We start from the raw sequence: 16,013 nt of genomic DNA on the forward strand, positions 1-16,013 counted from the left end.
CACAGCAAAAAGTGGGTGTGGCCAAATTGCTGACATCAGTGCTTTCCCCCCCCCCAATGATGCCAAACCTACCCCCAGACAGCTGTCCACAGCTCCCAAGTGGCAACAGATTTGTATGTGACTATCTTGGTTTACTTGGGGAGCCACAGCCAGGTCTGAATAACGTGTCCGGGTTTCAGTCTGCCAGAAACCCTGACACATGAATCAAAACTCCGACTGTCCGGGTGAATCCCGGACAGGTGGCAACCCTAGGCGGCGCCACCTAATGGATGGGCCGCCACTGATTGTATATATAGTGCATATTATTTTTTTTCTTCCAGCTAAAAGCTGTTCGCCTGTTTTTTTAATTTCTAAGTAAACATGTCACATTTGCGAAGAGATTTATGACATTTCTAGAAGGATCCTATTAAAATATATCTAAACAGACGTGGGAGTAGATTGACACATTTAGCTTGATTGCCGGTTCAGGAAAATATGTTCTGTTCAGAGAGAGTATCGTAGGCACTGCTGTGTACTGCCAATATTGTGATGGTGTAAAAGCCGGTGCCAGAGCTAATAAGTATAGCCGAAGCAGTTATTAGCAACATCACCATACATTCATTAAATGATTCTTGGAAGAGATACAGAATTTTTTTTATTAACGTTTAATAATTCCACATTGGAGATTTTTTTTTTATCAGTGAAAGATACAATATAAAGAAAGTAATAACAGCCTACGGTTGTTTCCTCCTTGTTTCTGTCCTTTTATTTTGCACCATATTTTCCATTTTTCCTACTCTACATTAGCAAGTTGTACAAATTTATATATATATATATATATATATATATATATATATATATATATATATATATATATACACACATGCATATACAGTGGTGTGAAAAAGTGTTTGCCCCCTTCCTCATTTCCTGTTCCTTTGCATGTTTGTCACACTTAAGTGTTTCGGAACATCAAATCAATTTAAACAATAGTCAAGGACAACACAAGTAAACACAAAATGCAATTTGTAAATGAAGGTGTTTATTATTAAAGGTGAAAAAAAATCCAAACCATCATGGCCCTGTGTGAAAAAGTGATTGCCCCCTAAACCTAATAACTGGTTGGGCCACCCTTAGCAGCAACAACTGCAACCAAGCGTTTGCGATAACGTGCAATGAGGCTTTTACAGCGTCCTGGAGGAATTTTGGCCCACTCATCTTTGCAGAATTGTCCTAATTCAGTTACATTAGAAGGTTTTCGAGCATGAACGGCCTTTTTAAGGTCATACCACAACATCTCAATAGGATTCAGGTCAGGACTTTGGCTAGGCCACTCCAAAGTCTTCATTTTGTTTTTCTTCAGCCATTCGGTGGTGGACTTGCTGGTGTGTTTAGGATCATTGTCCTGCTGCAGAACCCAAGTTCGTTTCAGCTTGAGTACACGAACAGATGGTCGGACATTCTCCTTCAGGATCTCTTGGTAGACAGCAGAATTCATAGTTACTTTTATCACGGCAAGTCTTCCAGGTCCTGAAGCAGCAAAACAGCCCCAGACCATCACACTACCACCACCATATTTTACTGTTGGTATAATGTTCTTTTTATGAAATGCAGTGTTCCTTCTACGCCAGATATACTTGGACACACACCTTCCAAAGAGTTCCACTTTTGTCTCATCGGTCCACAGAATGTTGTCCCAAAAGTCTTGGGGATCATCAAGATGTGTTGTGGAGAAATTGAGACGAGCTTTGATGTTCTTTTTGCTCAGCAGTGGTTTTCTCCTTGGAACTCTGCCATGCAGGCCATTTTTGCCCAGTCTTTTCCTGATGGTGGAGGCATGAACGCTGACCTTAACTGAGGCAAGTGAGGCCTGCAGTTCCTTGGACGTTGTTGTGGGGTCTTTTGTGACCTCTTGGATGAGTCGTCGCTGCGCTCTTGGGGTAATTTTGGGCGGCCTGCCACTCCTGGGAAGGTTCACAACTGTTCCATGTCTTCGCCATTTGTGGATAATGGCTCTCACTGTGGTTCGCTGGATTCCCAAAGCTTTGGAAATGGCTTTATAACCCTTTCCAGACTGATAGATCTCAATTACTTTCTTTCTCAATTGTTCCTGAATTTCTTTGGGTCTCGGCATGATGTGTAGCTTTTAAGGATCTTCTGGTGGACCTTACTGTGTCAAGCAGCTCCTATTTAAGTGATGCCTTGATTGTGAACAGGTGTGGCAATAATCAGGCCTGGGTGTGGCTAGAGAAATTTAACTCAGGTGTGGACAACCACAGTTATAGTATGTTTTAACAAGGGGGGCAATCACTTTTTCACACAGGGCCATGATGGTTTGGATTTTTTTTCACCTTTAATAATAAACACCTTCATTTACAAATTGCATTTTGTGTTTACTTGTGTTGTCCTTGACTATTGTTTAAATTGGTTTGATGTTCTGAAACACTTAAGTGTGACAAACATGCAAAGGAACAGGAAATGAGGAAGGGGGCAAACACTTTTTCACACCACTGTATATATATATATATATATATATATACACACATGCATATATATATATATATATATATATATATATATATATACACACACACACACATATATATATATATATATATATATATATATATATATATATATATATATATATATATATATATATATATATATATATATATACATTTTTTCCTTTTTAATTCTTCAGTTGCCGACCCCTAACTGGAAATTTACATGATGATTTTGATTTTGACGTTAACCACTTAAGGACCAAGCTTCTTTTGGAGATTTGTTGTTTACAAGTTAAAAACAGTTTTTTTTTGCTACAAAATTACTTAGAAACCCCCAAACATTATTCCTTTTTTTTCCTAGTACCCTAGAGAATAAACCGGCGGTTGTTGCAATACTTTATGTCATGTCGTATTTGCAGATCGGTCTTACAAGCGCACTTTTTTGGAAAAAAATATACTTTTTTTAATTAAAAAATAAGACAACAGTAAAGTTAGCCCAATTTTTTTTTTTTATATTGTGAAAAATAATGTTGCGCCAAGTAAATTGATACCCAACATGTCACGCTTCAAAATTGCGGCGTGGAATGGCGACAAATTTTTACCCTTAAAAATCTCCATTGGTGAATTTTAAAAAATTCTACAGTTTACCAGTTTTGAGTTACAGAGGAGGTCTAGGGAAAGAATTATTGCTCTCGCTCTACCGATCGCGGTGATACCTCACATGTGTGTGTGGTTTGAACACCGTTTTCATATGCGGGCGCTACTCACATATTCGTTTGCTTCTGCACACGAGCTCGGTGGGACAGGGCGTGTTTAAAAAAAGTTTTTTCTTATTTATTTTACCTTTTTTTATTTTTTATTTTTTTACACTGTTCTTTTAAAAAAAAGTGTGTCACTTTTATTCCTATTACAAGTAATGTAAACATCCCCTGTAATAGAAAGAAAGCATGACAGGACCTCTTAAATAAAAATAAAATAACCTCAGATCTCATATTTACACTAAAATGCAATAAAAAAAATTTTGTTGGCCCTTTAAGAGCTATTGACGTTGCTTCCACCCTGCAATAGGTATCTTACCCTCACTTGGATCCGATCGCCTCCGCCGCTGCCAACGGCTCCGGTAATCAGCGGAGGGCACCGGAGGGGAACTCTCCCGCCACCGATAAAATTCATCTTGCGGTGAATCCGCCGCAGAGACCACTATTATCGGAAACCGGACCGCCGGCTGAAGAAGAAGATACCGGGGTTATGGCAGCTAGCTGCTGCCATAACGATATTCCTCTTCAAACTTAGGACGTATCTCGTCGTGCGGCGGTCCGGAAGTGGCTAAATACCGGTGTTATGACGGCAACTAGATCCCATAACCCCGGTATAATTTCTTCCCTTAGGCGGCCGGCTTTCCGAAAAAAGTGATCCCATCAGAGGATTCGCAGCAGAATCACTTTTAGAAGCAACGGTAGAGGTTCCCCCGCTGCTTCCCCATGGTTTCAAGGCTTTTACGCTACGGATTGGTCGAGCCTGGGAACCATCCAGTGTCGGCAGTGTTTTTCTATAGGGATGACCAATAGCAAGGTGGCCACCGCTCATCTCTATGCCCTTGGAGGACCGAGGCGTCGTTATACATCACTTACAGTTCTCAGGCCATGTAAACATATTATTTTTTTTTTTCTTAAGGGCTGGTTTACACTTGACTAAATTTATGAAGTTTAACAAATGCTCCTAAAGAGTTTGTATGGCGTTAGTACGGGCGTTAGACAGGCGTCAATGAGCTTTAGAATTACAAGCTTTAAAAACGCTCCCTAAGTTTTGTAGCGTTTAATGAGCGTTAAAACTGAAAAAACTATTTTAAATATTAAAAAAAAAAAACATTTCCTGACAGACTCCATGGCAGCAACGTGTGGGTTAAGTCCCGCCTCCACTACCCTATAGGACACTACTCCCATAAATCTTTGCTCCCTGCCCATGGCCGTGTTCTTTTTTTGTCCTCCTCCGTTGGACCCATTACGGTCTTTCTACCTGAAGATTGCTCCCACATGATTCCGTTGTTGGTTTGGCCGAAAAGCGACTCTGGATGGAATTGTCGCATATCTCCGTTAAGCCCTAGCTACTAGCGGGGTATGGAGTGGGCATTTGGATATAAGCGCTGGAGGAAAGCCAGGAGCCTAGCCACTGGCAGGCAGGCTGCGCATTCGGTCGGATAGCCCAGCTAAATAGCAGGTGACCTATTGTGCCCTAAGAAGTCCGGTATGTATTGTGTTTGCCTTCGGCCTGGAGACGATCGTGTGGGAGCGGTAAGATTGTTCCTCTTTTTCATGGCAGCAGTTTGTGTTTGTTCCTTGCCTTTTTCCCCTTCTTTTTCCGTTCGTTTTTTCTTTCTGTGTCTAGGTATATGGGTATAGACATTGCGGTCGGATTAGCCTGCGTTCCAGCCGCCGCTCACTTCCTGGTTTTCGTTGATACGTTCGTTCTGCGCATGCGCGAGTACGACACAGGATCGAGGCTTGGTTCGCGCATGCGCGATAGCGGCAAAGTGACGCTATTCGCGCATGCGCAGTAGCGGTGCACGGGACGCGGTGATGACGTCATTAAGGCGCCTTATTTAAACATAGGAAATAGCCTGCAAGCTTTGGGAATGCTTGCAGGTTATTTCGTGACTTCCCCTTGTCCAGGTTTTCTGCTGTGGAGGTGGTGGCCTTCTGGGAAGAAGGGGGTGGGCATGTGTGTGTGTGTATGGCATCCTCAGCCTTACTTATATGTCTTTGCAGCATTTATGGAAACCCCTAGAGATATGGACTCACCTCCGCCTGTATGTGGCCAGCCCTCTCATAATAGGTACTGTCTGGGGGGGAAGTAAGGGGGGGGGGTCCGGTATTAGTCAGGGTGTTATCTTTCCTTATCTGTATGTCTCTTCTATCTCTGTCCTAGCCCATCTAGATCAGAACAGCAACGCAGCTCAACGCACAGAGGAAGCGATTCTTCTAAGTCTTACCACCGGCATTCATATTCTAAGTCTAAGCATCACGGCTCACCCTCAAGATCTGGGCGCCGTAGCGAGGATCGATCTCGCTCCTCCAGGGCTCATTCCAGCCACTCAGTTATTAACACTTGCTGGGGATGCAGATCACAAGTTCCTATTGGAAAATCCCTGTGTGACCTCTGCTTTTCCAAAGCCTCTAGTGAGAGAGGGGGTACGGACCAGCAACTAAGGTCCCTTGTGGAAAAAGTGGTGAAGGAGTCCCTCAAGGGGATCGGGGCCAGTCAGACCCCTGTGCCTCAGTCAGAATCACCTCAGTCACCAGTCAGGGAGTCGCATGCTCAAGAGCTCTGGGAATCCTCTTTAACCAGCCATCATTCAGCTGCTGCTTCAGACAGTGAATCTGAGGAAGATAGTCCCTGTGTGGGGTTTGATTTTGCCTTACTTTCCCCCTTGGTGAAGGCCATCAGAGAGGCTTTGAACTGGGAAGATGAGGTGGCTAATCCTTCCAAGCAAAGGAAGTATTTTAAGCAACTTAAAAGGGAGCGTCTTAACTTTCCATTCCTGTCTGAACTTGGTGAGGTCATCACGGATGAATGGAGTAAAGTGGAGAAAAAGAATAGTATGCTCTCAAAAGTCCTAAGGTTATATCCCTTTAAGGAGGATGAGGTCAAGTATCTGGAATCAGCTCCTCTCGTAGCAGCGGTGATGAGACTGGTAAAACATGTGACTCTTCCTTTGGAGGATACAGTTTCATTCAAGGATGCCTTAGATAGGCGGATTGATTCAGATTTAAAGAGAGTCTACCTCACTGCCGGTATGGCATGCAAGCCAGTATTGGCTTTAGCGGCAATGTCCAAAGCCATGGAAGTCTGGACGGACGGTGTGGATGATACCCTCAGAAACATTTCGGAGGAAGTCGCTAAAAACTCTCCTATCCAGGAGTTACGGCTTGCTTCGGCTTTTCTGGGGGAGGCTTCGATTGACATCATCCGCCTAGTGTCCCGGGTTATGCTTTCGGCTGTAACCGCAAAACGGGCCCTCTGGCTCCGTCCCTGGCTGGCTGATCCAGCATCTAAACAGGTGTGGTGCCGTATCCCTTTCGAGGGTTCTTCCCTTTTTGGGAATAAATTGGATAACGCCATAACCCGGGCCACTGGTGGTAAATCGGGGTTTCTTCCTCAGGACAGACGTCTAAAAAGCCAGAAGAGATTTTTTCCTAAAAAACAGTATCAAGAGCAGGCCAGGGAGGCCCGTAGCTATAGACCGGGTCGGGAATATTCCAGATCATGGAAATCAAGGCAGTCATCCTTCAAGAAATCCGCCAAGAACAGTGCGACAGGAGAGAGGGAACCAACCAAATCTTTTTGAGATTGGGCCCGCTCAGATAGGCCAGGTGGGGGCTCGTCTTCTACATTTTCGGCATGTCTGGGCGGCCTCAATCAGGGACTTCTGGACCGTCAGAACGGTCTCTTCAGGCCATTCTTGGACCTTCAGCAGGTCCCCAAGACTAAAGTTTGTTCCCACCTCCCTTCCAGCCTCAGAAGAAAAAAGGCAGATCTTGTTGGCCTACGTGAAATCTTTATTGGCTCAAGGCGCTGCCGTACCCGTGCCAGACGATCAACGAGGGAGAGGAATTTATTCTCCCCTTTTTATGGTCCAAAAGAAAAACGGTTCTTGGAGACCAGTCATAGACCTTACACATCTGAATCATTTTATCAGAAAGGAAAGATTCAAGATGGAAACCTTGTCAACAATACAACAGTCAGTCCAGTCAGACGACTGGATGATTTCAATAGACCTAAAGGACGCGTATTTTCATGTCCCTGTGGCAGAAGATTTTCAGCAGTTTCTGCGATTTTCAGTAGGAAAACTACATCTCCAGTTCGTATGTCTCCCGTTCGGACTTTCAACGTCCCCCCGAGTGTTTTCAAAAGTGTTGTTGGCCGTAGTGGCTCTATTGAGAACCAAGGGAATTCGTCTTCACCACTATTTGGACGATCTTCTGCTGCTAGCCCAGGACAGAGACCGTCTGTTATTGCACAAGGAGCAGGTCATCTCCACTCTTCAAGAATTCGGTTGGATCCTGAATCTAGAGAAGAGTCAGTTAATTCCTTCCCAGTCTCTTGTATTCCTAGGCGCACTCTTCAACACAGTGAAGGGTACCATCTCATTACCCGAAGAGAAAGTAGTGGTAATTCGGGACAGAATTCGTCCGGCCCTCTCAGCCTCCCATCTTCCGGCTCTTCAGTGCCTGAGAATTATTGGCACCATGGTGGCCACGATTCCAATGGTGAAGTGGGCCCAATGGAAGATGAGACCGTTCCAAAAAGGTTTTCTTCACCAATGGCTAGGCGACAAGACTCAACCTATCCGGATCACATCTTCAATGAGAATCTCTCTGCCCTGGTGGCTTCAGAAGGAGAACCTATTCAATTGTCATTCCATTCTCCCCATCTCATGGGTAACAATAACTTCGGATGCCAGCAACAGGGGCTGGGGCGCCCACTGTTTGGCGGAAGTAGCACAAGGCACCTGGGACTTCCCTTCCAGGAGGACGGTGTCGAATATTCTAGAATTGAGGGCAGCCTTCCAGGCGCTCCTGGCCTTTCGTCATCTGGTCTCAGGAACCTCGGTCCTACTCAGACTAGACAACACAACAGCAGTGGCATATATAAGGAGACAAGGAGGTACTCGGAGTCTGTCCCTTCTTCAGGAGGTAGAGCCAATCATGTCTTGGGCTCAGAAGAACCTGGTCAACATTACAGCAACTTATGTTCCAGGAACGCAGAACGTCCAGGCGGACTTTCTGTCTCGAGTCAGTCTGGACAACAACGAATGGTCCCTTCACGAAGAAGTTTTCAGGTGGATTCTAACATTGTGGTTCTTCCCAGAGGTCGACCTATTTGCCTCCCCTTGCAACAAGAAACTGGCAAGGTACTATTCCAGGTTTCGGGATCCTCAGGCCTACGGAGTGGATGCTCTGACGGATCGATGGTGGTTCAACAAAGCTTACGCCTTTCCTGCAACTCCTATTATTCTACAGTTCCTGCGGAGACTCAAATCAGAAGCAGTAGAGGTGATAGCTGTAATATCTTATTGGCCCAACAGGCCATGGTTTCCGCTTCTAATGCTCCTCAGTGTCAGAGATCCGATTCCCTTACCTCTCAGACCCGATCTTCTATCCCAGGGCTCGAAGCTCCATCCCTGCCCGGCCCATCTATGTCTGAGGGTCTGGTTTTTGAGAGGGGAAGGTTAGAGGCTCTGGGTTGTCCAAAGGAGGCCATCCCTACTCTCATGAGTGCAAGAAGGAAAAAGTACCAACCAGGTGTATGAGAGGATTTGGTCTAGATTCACAAATCACTTATCTTCCAGGTCTTGCTCCAATGGTAATTTGACGGTTCAGGATGTTTTGAGTTTTTTACAGTCCGGACTAGACATTCCCCTATCTGTCAGCGCTCTTCGTGTGCAAGTCTCGGCGATTTCGGCCTTTTCTGGAGTATCTTGGGCTAAACATCCTTTGGTTCAGCAATTTTTTAAAGGAGCAATTAGACTTAGACCACAGAGGAAACCTAGATTCCCCAAGTGGGATTTACCCTTAGTTCTCGACTTCTTCTCTCAACTGGACAGAACACTTTCAGTCAAAGAATTGTCCCTAATGACATCTTTTTTGGTAGCCATATCCTCAGCAAAAAGAGTCTCTGAGATCCAGTCTTTAGGATCAAAGGAACCTTTCCTCACATTCTTCCCTGACAGAGTGGTCCTAGTGCCAATGCTGGGTTCGAACCCAAAGGTTACCTCAGTCTTCCACAAAAATCAGGACATTACTCTTCCTACCTTTAATTCTGCTGGGAGTCAGGATCTTCATCCTCTCGACATGGGAATTATTCTGAAACGATACCTGGAGGCGACAGCTTCTTTCCGGCAATCGGATTATCTTTTTGTTCTTTTTCATCTACTTCTTGGGCAGCTTCACGTCATGTGGCTCCTGAGGTTATCTGCAAGGCTGCCTCTTGGTCATCCATTCATACATTTATGGCTCACTATTGTGTCGAACCTGCCAGTTTATCTTCTGTTGATTTTGGTTTAAAGGTGCTGTCGGTGGACAGTGTTAAATAAATCTTTGTTCAGCATTTTTGCCCACCCGAGTGTGTTTGGCGAGTTATTTCCCACACGTTGCTGCCATGGAGTCTGTCAGGAAAACGGAAAATTCCTATCAAAATACTTACCGTAATTTTCCTTTCCTGATGGACTCCATGGCAGCAGGAGTTCCCTCCCAAAATGGCTGGAGTAGGCTAGTTATCGAACACGGCCATGGGCAGGGAGCAAAGATTTATGGGAGTAGTGTCCTATAGGGTAGTGGAGGCGGGACTTAACCCACACGTTGCTGCCATGGAGTCCATCAGGAAAGGAAAATTACGGTAAGTATTTTGATAGGAATTTTCAGTTTTTTTTACTTTTGCTTTTTTAGTGATAAAGGAGAGATTTGGTGAGAGGAGAGACCCCAGATCTCTCCATAAAGATGTCCTGACGTGCTGCACTGTCACCGCAAGGGATGCTTACATTCCTTTCAATAGCAATAACAGGGATCAAATTTTTTTTTTTAAAGGGACTATGTAAAAAGTAATAAATAAAAAAAAAATATATATTTTTTTAAAGCACCCCTATCCCCACGTGCTCACGTAGGTCACGCTCACATATGTAAACAGTGTTTGTGCCACGAACCTCTGAGCGAGCCAATAATTCTAGTGCTAGATCTCCTCTGTAACTCTAAATTGGTAACCTCTAAAAATTTTTAAAGCGTCACCTATGGAGATTTTTAAGTACCGTAGTTCAGCCCCATTCCACAAGCATGTGCAAATTTAAAGCATGACATGTTAGGTATCTATTTATTTTACATAACATCATGTTTCATATTATATTAAAAAAATTGGGGTATATATTATGTTTTTTTTATTTTTATAATTAAAATGTATTTTTTCCCAAAAAAAAAAAGCGTTTGAAAAACTGTGTGACGTAAAAATATGCACCGAGTGCCATTTTATTCTCTAGGGTCTCTGGTAAAAAAAAAAAAATAATGCTTGAGGGTTCTAAATAATTTTCTAGCATGAAAATACAGATTTTTACATATAAACAACAAATGTCAGAAAAGGCTGGGTCCTTAAGTGGTTAATGGTTACACTGGAACCTATGGTATTTAATTGATGTCTATGTACTGTAAGTATGAATGTAGATGGGGGACCTTAGATTGTAAACTCCTTAAAGGTCAGGGACTGATGTAAATGTTCAATATATATGTGTAAAGCTCTGTGTAAATTGACAGTACTATATAAGTATTAAAAATAATTCAATCAGCGCAACCCTATATATGACCCTTGTGTATCTACGTGTTTCACCATTAGGCTTCTTCAGGATACAGTCAAGGTTCTACAGATAGCAAATAAAGAGAACGGACCTCACTGTCTTACAAAGAGATAAGTCTCACTTATAAGTATCCGGAAACTGGTTTAGAGGGTACTATCCCACTGGAAACCGGTTCTACTACACCACCGTCAGGATCTATGCACAGATAGGTCAGGCCAGCCCAACCTGCTAGTAAAAGAAGAGCAGGAAAAGCCAGACGGTTCCAGGGACAGGGGCAGAATAATGCACAAAGAGTGGACTCAGTGCCAAAGAGGGGGGCCAAATATGGGCTTCAAAGCCCACCAATCAATGTGGACACCCACCGGGAAGAAAACATGAGACTTATGCCGCGTACACACGATCGGAATTTCGGCCAGCAAATGACCGATGAGAGCTTTTCATCGGAAAATGCGACCGTGTTTATGCTCCATCGGAATTTAGCTGGCCGAATTCCCGCCAGCAAAAATTTGATAGCATGTTCTCAATTTTCCAGACTGAAAAACTTTCTATAGCAAATTCCGATCGTGTGTGTATGCAATTCCGACACGCAAAAACTCACGCATGCTCATATTCAACTATGAGATGGAAACTATTGGCTACTGTGTATTGAACTTCCTTTTTCTAGTCCCGTCGTACGTGTTGTACGTCACCTCATTCTTGGCGGTCGGAATTTGGTGTGTTGGCAAGACAGTTTGGGCGGAATTCCAGCGGAATTCCGACGGGAAAACCATCAGAGCATTTTCCGAAGAGAATTCCGATCGTGTGTACGCAGCATGTCCACAATATTTAGCAAAATTTTAATATTGAGACAATGATGTGTGGCCCCTGGGAGACAGCCTTATGCTAGTCACTCAGTCACTAGTCACTTCTGGGCTTTGGACTTTTATATAAGAGCTTGAATGTGCCTTACTATTTTATATATTTTTGCGCTGCACTGTTTATACAGTGCCTTGCGAAAGTATTCGCCCCCCTTGAACTTTTCAACCTTTTGCCACATTTCAGGCTTCAAACATAAAGATATAAAATTTTTATTTTTTGTGAAGAATCACCAAGTGGGACACAATTGTGAAGTGGAACGAAATCTATTGGATTTTTGAAACTTTTTTAACTACCGTATATACTCGAGTATAAGCCGAGATTTTCAGCCTCTTTTTTGAGGCTGAAAGTGCCCCCCTCGGCTTATACTCGAGTCACCGCTGTCTGACTGCCCGAACAGCGTGTCGAGCAGACAGACAGCGGCCATTCTACCTTTCAAAAGCCACGCCTCCGCCTCCGCCTCCGCCTGTGATAGGCGGAACACTCAATTTCCCAGCAGTCAGTGTTCCGCCTATCACGGACATCGGCTCATCCTCGGATGAGCCGATGTCCGTGATAGGCGGAACACTGACTGCTGGGAAATTGAGTGTTCCGCCTATCACAGGCGGAGGCGGGGCTTTTGAACAGGGGAATGGCCGCCAGGGCGCCGACGAAGAGCGGCGATCCTGGCATGGGACGACACGGAGGCTCGGGACGGGACGACACGGAGGCTCGGGACGGGACGACACGGAGGCTCGGGACGGGACGACACGGAGGCTCGGGACGGGACGACACGGAGGCTCGGGACGGGACCGGACGGAGGCTCGGGACAGGTAGGCTGGACACACAAGGCTGCACGGACACACACACACACACACACACACACACACACACACACACACACACACACACACACGGATGGATGGATGGACACACACACACACACACACGGATGGATGGATGGATGGACACACACACACACACAGGGATGGATGGATGGATGGACACACACACACACAGGGATGGATGGATGGATGGACGCACACACACACAGGGATGGATGGATGGACACACACACAGGGATGGATGGATGGACACACACACAGGGATGGATGGATGGACACACACACAGGGATGGACGGACACACAGGGATGGACGGACACAGAGGGATGGACGGACACACACAGGGATGGACAGGCATATCTCACCCTCGGCTTATACACGAGTCAATAGGTTTCCCAGTTTTTTGGGGGTAAATTGGGGGCCTCGGCTTATACTCGGGTCGGCCTATACTCGAGTATATACGGTAATAAAAAAATGAAAAGTGGGGCGTGCAAAATTATTCGGCCCCCTTGCGTTAATACTTTGTAGAGCCACCTTTTGCTGCGATTACAGCTGCAAGTCGCTTGGGGTATGTCTCTATCAGTTTTGCACATCGAGAGACTGAAATTCTTGCCCATTCTTCCTTGCAAAACAGCTCGAGCTCAGTGAGGTTGGATGGAGAGCGTTTGTGAACAGCAGTTTTCAGCTCTTTCCACAGATTCTCGATTGGATTCAAGTCTGGACTTTGACTTGGCCATTCTAACACCTGGATACGTTTATTTGTGAACCATTCTTTTGTAGATTTTGCTGTATGTTTGGGATCATTGTCTTGTTGGAAGATAAATCTCCGTCCCAGTTTCAGGTCTTTTGCAGACTACAACAGGTTTTCATCCAGAATGGTCCTGTATTTGGCTGCATCCATCTTCCCCTCAATTTTAACCATCTTCCCTGTCCCTGCTGAAGAAAAGCAGGCCCAAACCATGATGCTGCCACCACCATGTTTGGCAGTGAGATGGTGTGTTGAGGGTGATGAGCTGTGTTGCTTTTACGCCAAACATCGTTTTGCATTGTGGGCAAAAAGTTAGATTTTGGTTTCATCTGACCAGAGCACCTTCTTCCACATGTTTGGTGTGTCTCCCAGGTGGCTTGTGGCAAACTTTAGACGAGACTTTTTATGGATATCTTTGAGAAATGGCTTTCTTCTTGTCACTCTTCCATAAAGGCCAGATTTGTGCAGTGTACGACTGATTGTTGTCCTATGGACAGACTCTCCCACCTCAGCTGTAGTTCTCTGCAGTTCATCCAGAGTGATCATGGGCCTCTTGGCTGCATCTCTGATCAGTCTTCTCCTTGTCTGAGCTGAAAGTTTAGAGGGACGGCCAGGTCTTGGTAGATTTGCAGCGGTCTGATACTCCTTCCATTTCAAAATGATCGCTTGCACAGTGCTCCTTGGGATGTTTAAAGCTTGGGAAATCTTTTTGTATCCAAATCCAGCTTTAAACTTCTCCACAACAGTATTATGGATCTGCCTGGTGTGTTCCTTGGTCTTCATGATGCTCTCTGCGCTTTCAACAGAACCCTGAGACTATCACAGACCAGGTGCATTTATACAGAGACTTGATTACACACAGGTGGATTCTATTTATCACCATCCGTCATTTAGGACAACATTGGATCATTCAGAGATCCTCACTGAACTTCTGGAGTGAGTTTGCTGCACTGAAAGTAAAGGGGCCGAATAATTTTGCACGCACCTCTTTTCAGTTTTTTATTTGCTAAAAAAGTTGAAATTATCCAATAGATTTCCTTCCACTTCACAATTGTGTCCCACTTGTTGGTGATTCTTCACAAAAAATTAAAATTTTATATCTTTATGTTTGAAGCCTGAAATGTGGCAAAAGGTTGAAAAGTTCAAGGGGGACGAATACTTTCGCAAGGCACTGTAAGTACTATATAAATACCTGTATTAATAAGAAGAAATAAAAAGATGTCCCTAATAGGGTACATGAATACTTGGATATCAGAAAAAAATAGACAGTGGAGTTACATGATACGTAAGGCATCTACCCTTGGGCTTCATAGCTCCTGGAAGAACATTGTCAAGTACAAAGATGAGTTTCATGGAAACCAGCTTTTCATTTTCTATGAAGGATTGGGGAAAGCAATAAGGACAAGATATGGAGAAGTAAGGGGGAGTAGAGAACAACATGGATAACAACAGTTCGGTGTAGTCAGGAAGCTACAAGCAGCAATGGCAGGGAAGGGGGTCAACGACTTTGCAAGTTTAGGCTGTATAAGTACAAGCAGGGGCGGATTGACCATTGGGCCATCAAGGTTGCCAGCCTCAGTAAAACCAGGGACAGTATGTAAAAAAAGAGCAAGGGAGGGGGCCGCCAATGTGTAGTACCATAAAACACTTTATTTAATAAAATATCCACACTTACATTAAAATACCGAAATACAGATGTAAACAGCGATGCTTCCGGTCTCGGCCGCGACCGGAAGTGACGATCGACACCTAGACTCCTCCCTAATCCCTAACATTGGCGGCCCCCTCCCTTGCTCTTTTGTATATGAATCCGGAGTGCTGATAGTGGAAGAACATAGTCTGGGTCCCGGAGGTATACTGATAAGAGGTGGAAGATTACCCTACCCACTACTCCTTAAGCGGCATCCGGTCCTTTAGGACCTTTTTTTGAGGTGAGAGGCTGGGGGAAATGAGGGGTGCATGTTGAGCACTGAAGCCTGGAAGAAGGATATAGATTGCACTTTATCCATTCACACTGCACGGTTTAACACTAGCTGTTTGGATGGATTGCACATTACTGGAGTGGACTTTGTTTTACACGATTCACTGGATATATACTATTTTTTAAACAGTTTTTCCTTGAACTTTTGTTTTCAATTTTGGTATGCTCATTTTTGCTGTGTTTTGCACCATTTTGCATGGACTGATTTTTAGATGTCATTCAGTATATTGATATACATTTTGTTGCACCTTATTACGGATATACATTTCTTTGCACCTTATTACGGATATTTTATGCACTTTATTATTTGGCAGTATTTGCACATTTGTTTGCACTGTATTGTGTTATTTGCACATTTGTTTGCACTGTATTGTGTTATCTATGACTTATAAGTAGATACAGGTAGTTTCACTATAGATAGCGCCACATATAACCCCCCCCCCCCCCTTATCTTATGTTTGAGTGTAGAGAACACTTTGTTATGTGAGCAGCTTTCTAGAAAAATTTTAGTTAGTCCCTCTTGGCTAGGTTGTGCACAACAGTATTTATTTACTTTTATATATGAGGCCCGCCTCTTGCCAATACCGATTGGGGATTGGTCAGGGCTCACACACAAGCTGCCTGCCACTCCAGTTCTAGGCCCAGCCCCACTTCCAGAATCTTCTCCCTAGAGGCAGGGAAGGCACCTCAGAATTGAAGTGCAGGTGGTCATACACACTGCTACTCTGACCACTCCCAGCCCCCAGATCAAAACAGCCAGGCCTAGCTTACAGCATAGGCCT

The sequence above is a fragment of the Lithobates pipiens genome, unplaced genomic scaffold (assembly GCF_037356315.1).
Source record: "Lithobates pipiens isolate NorthernLeopardFrog02 unplaced genomic scaffold, aLitPip1_a1.2 Scaffold_23, whole genome shotgun sequence".
NCBI classification, from domain to species: domain Eukaryota; kingdom Metazoa; phylum Chordata; class Amphibia; order Anura; family Ranidae; genus Lithobates; species Lithobates pipiens.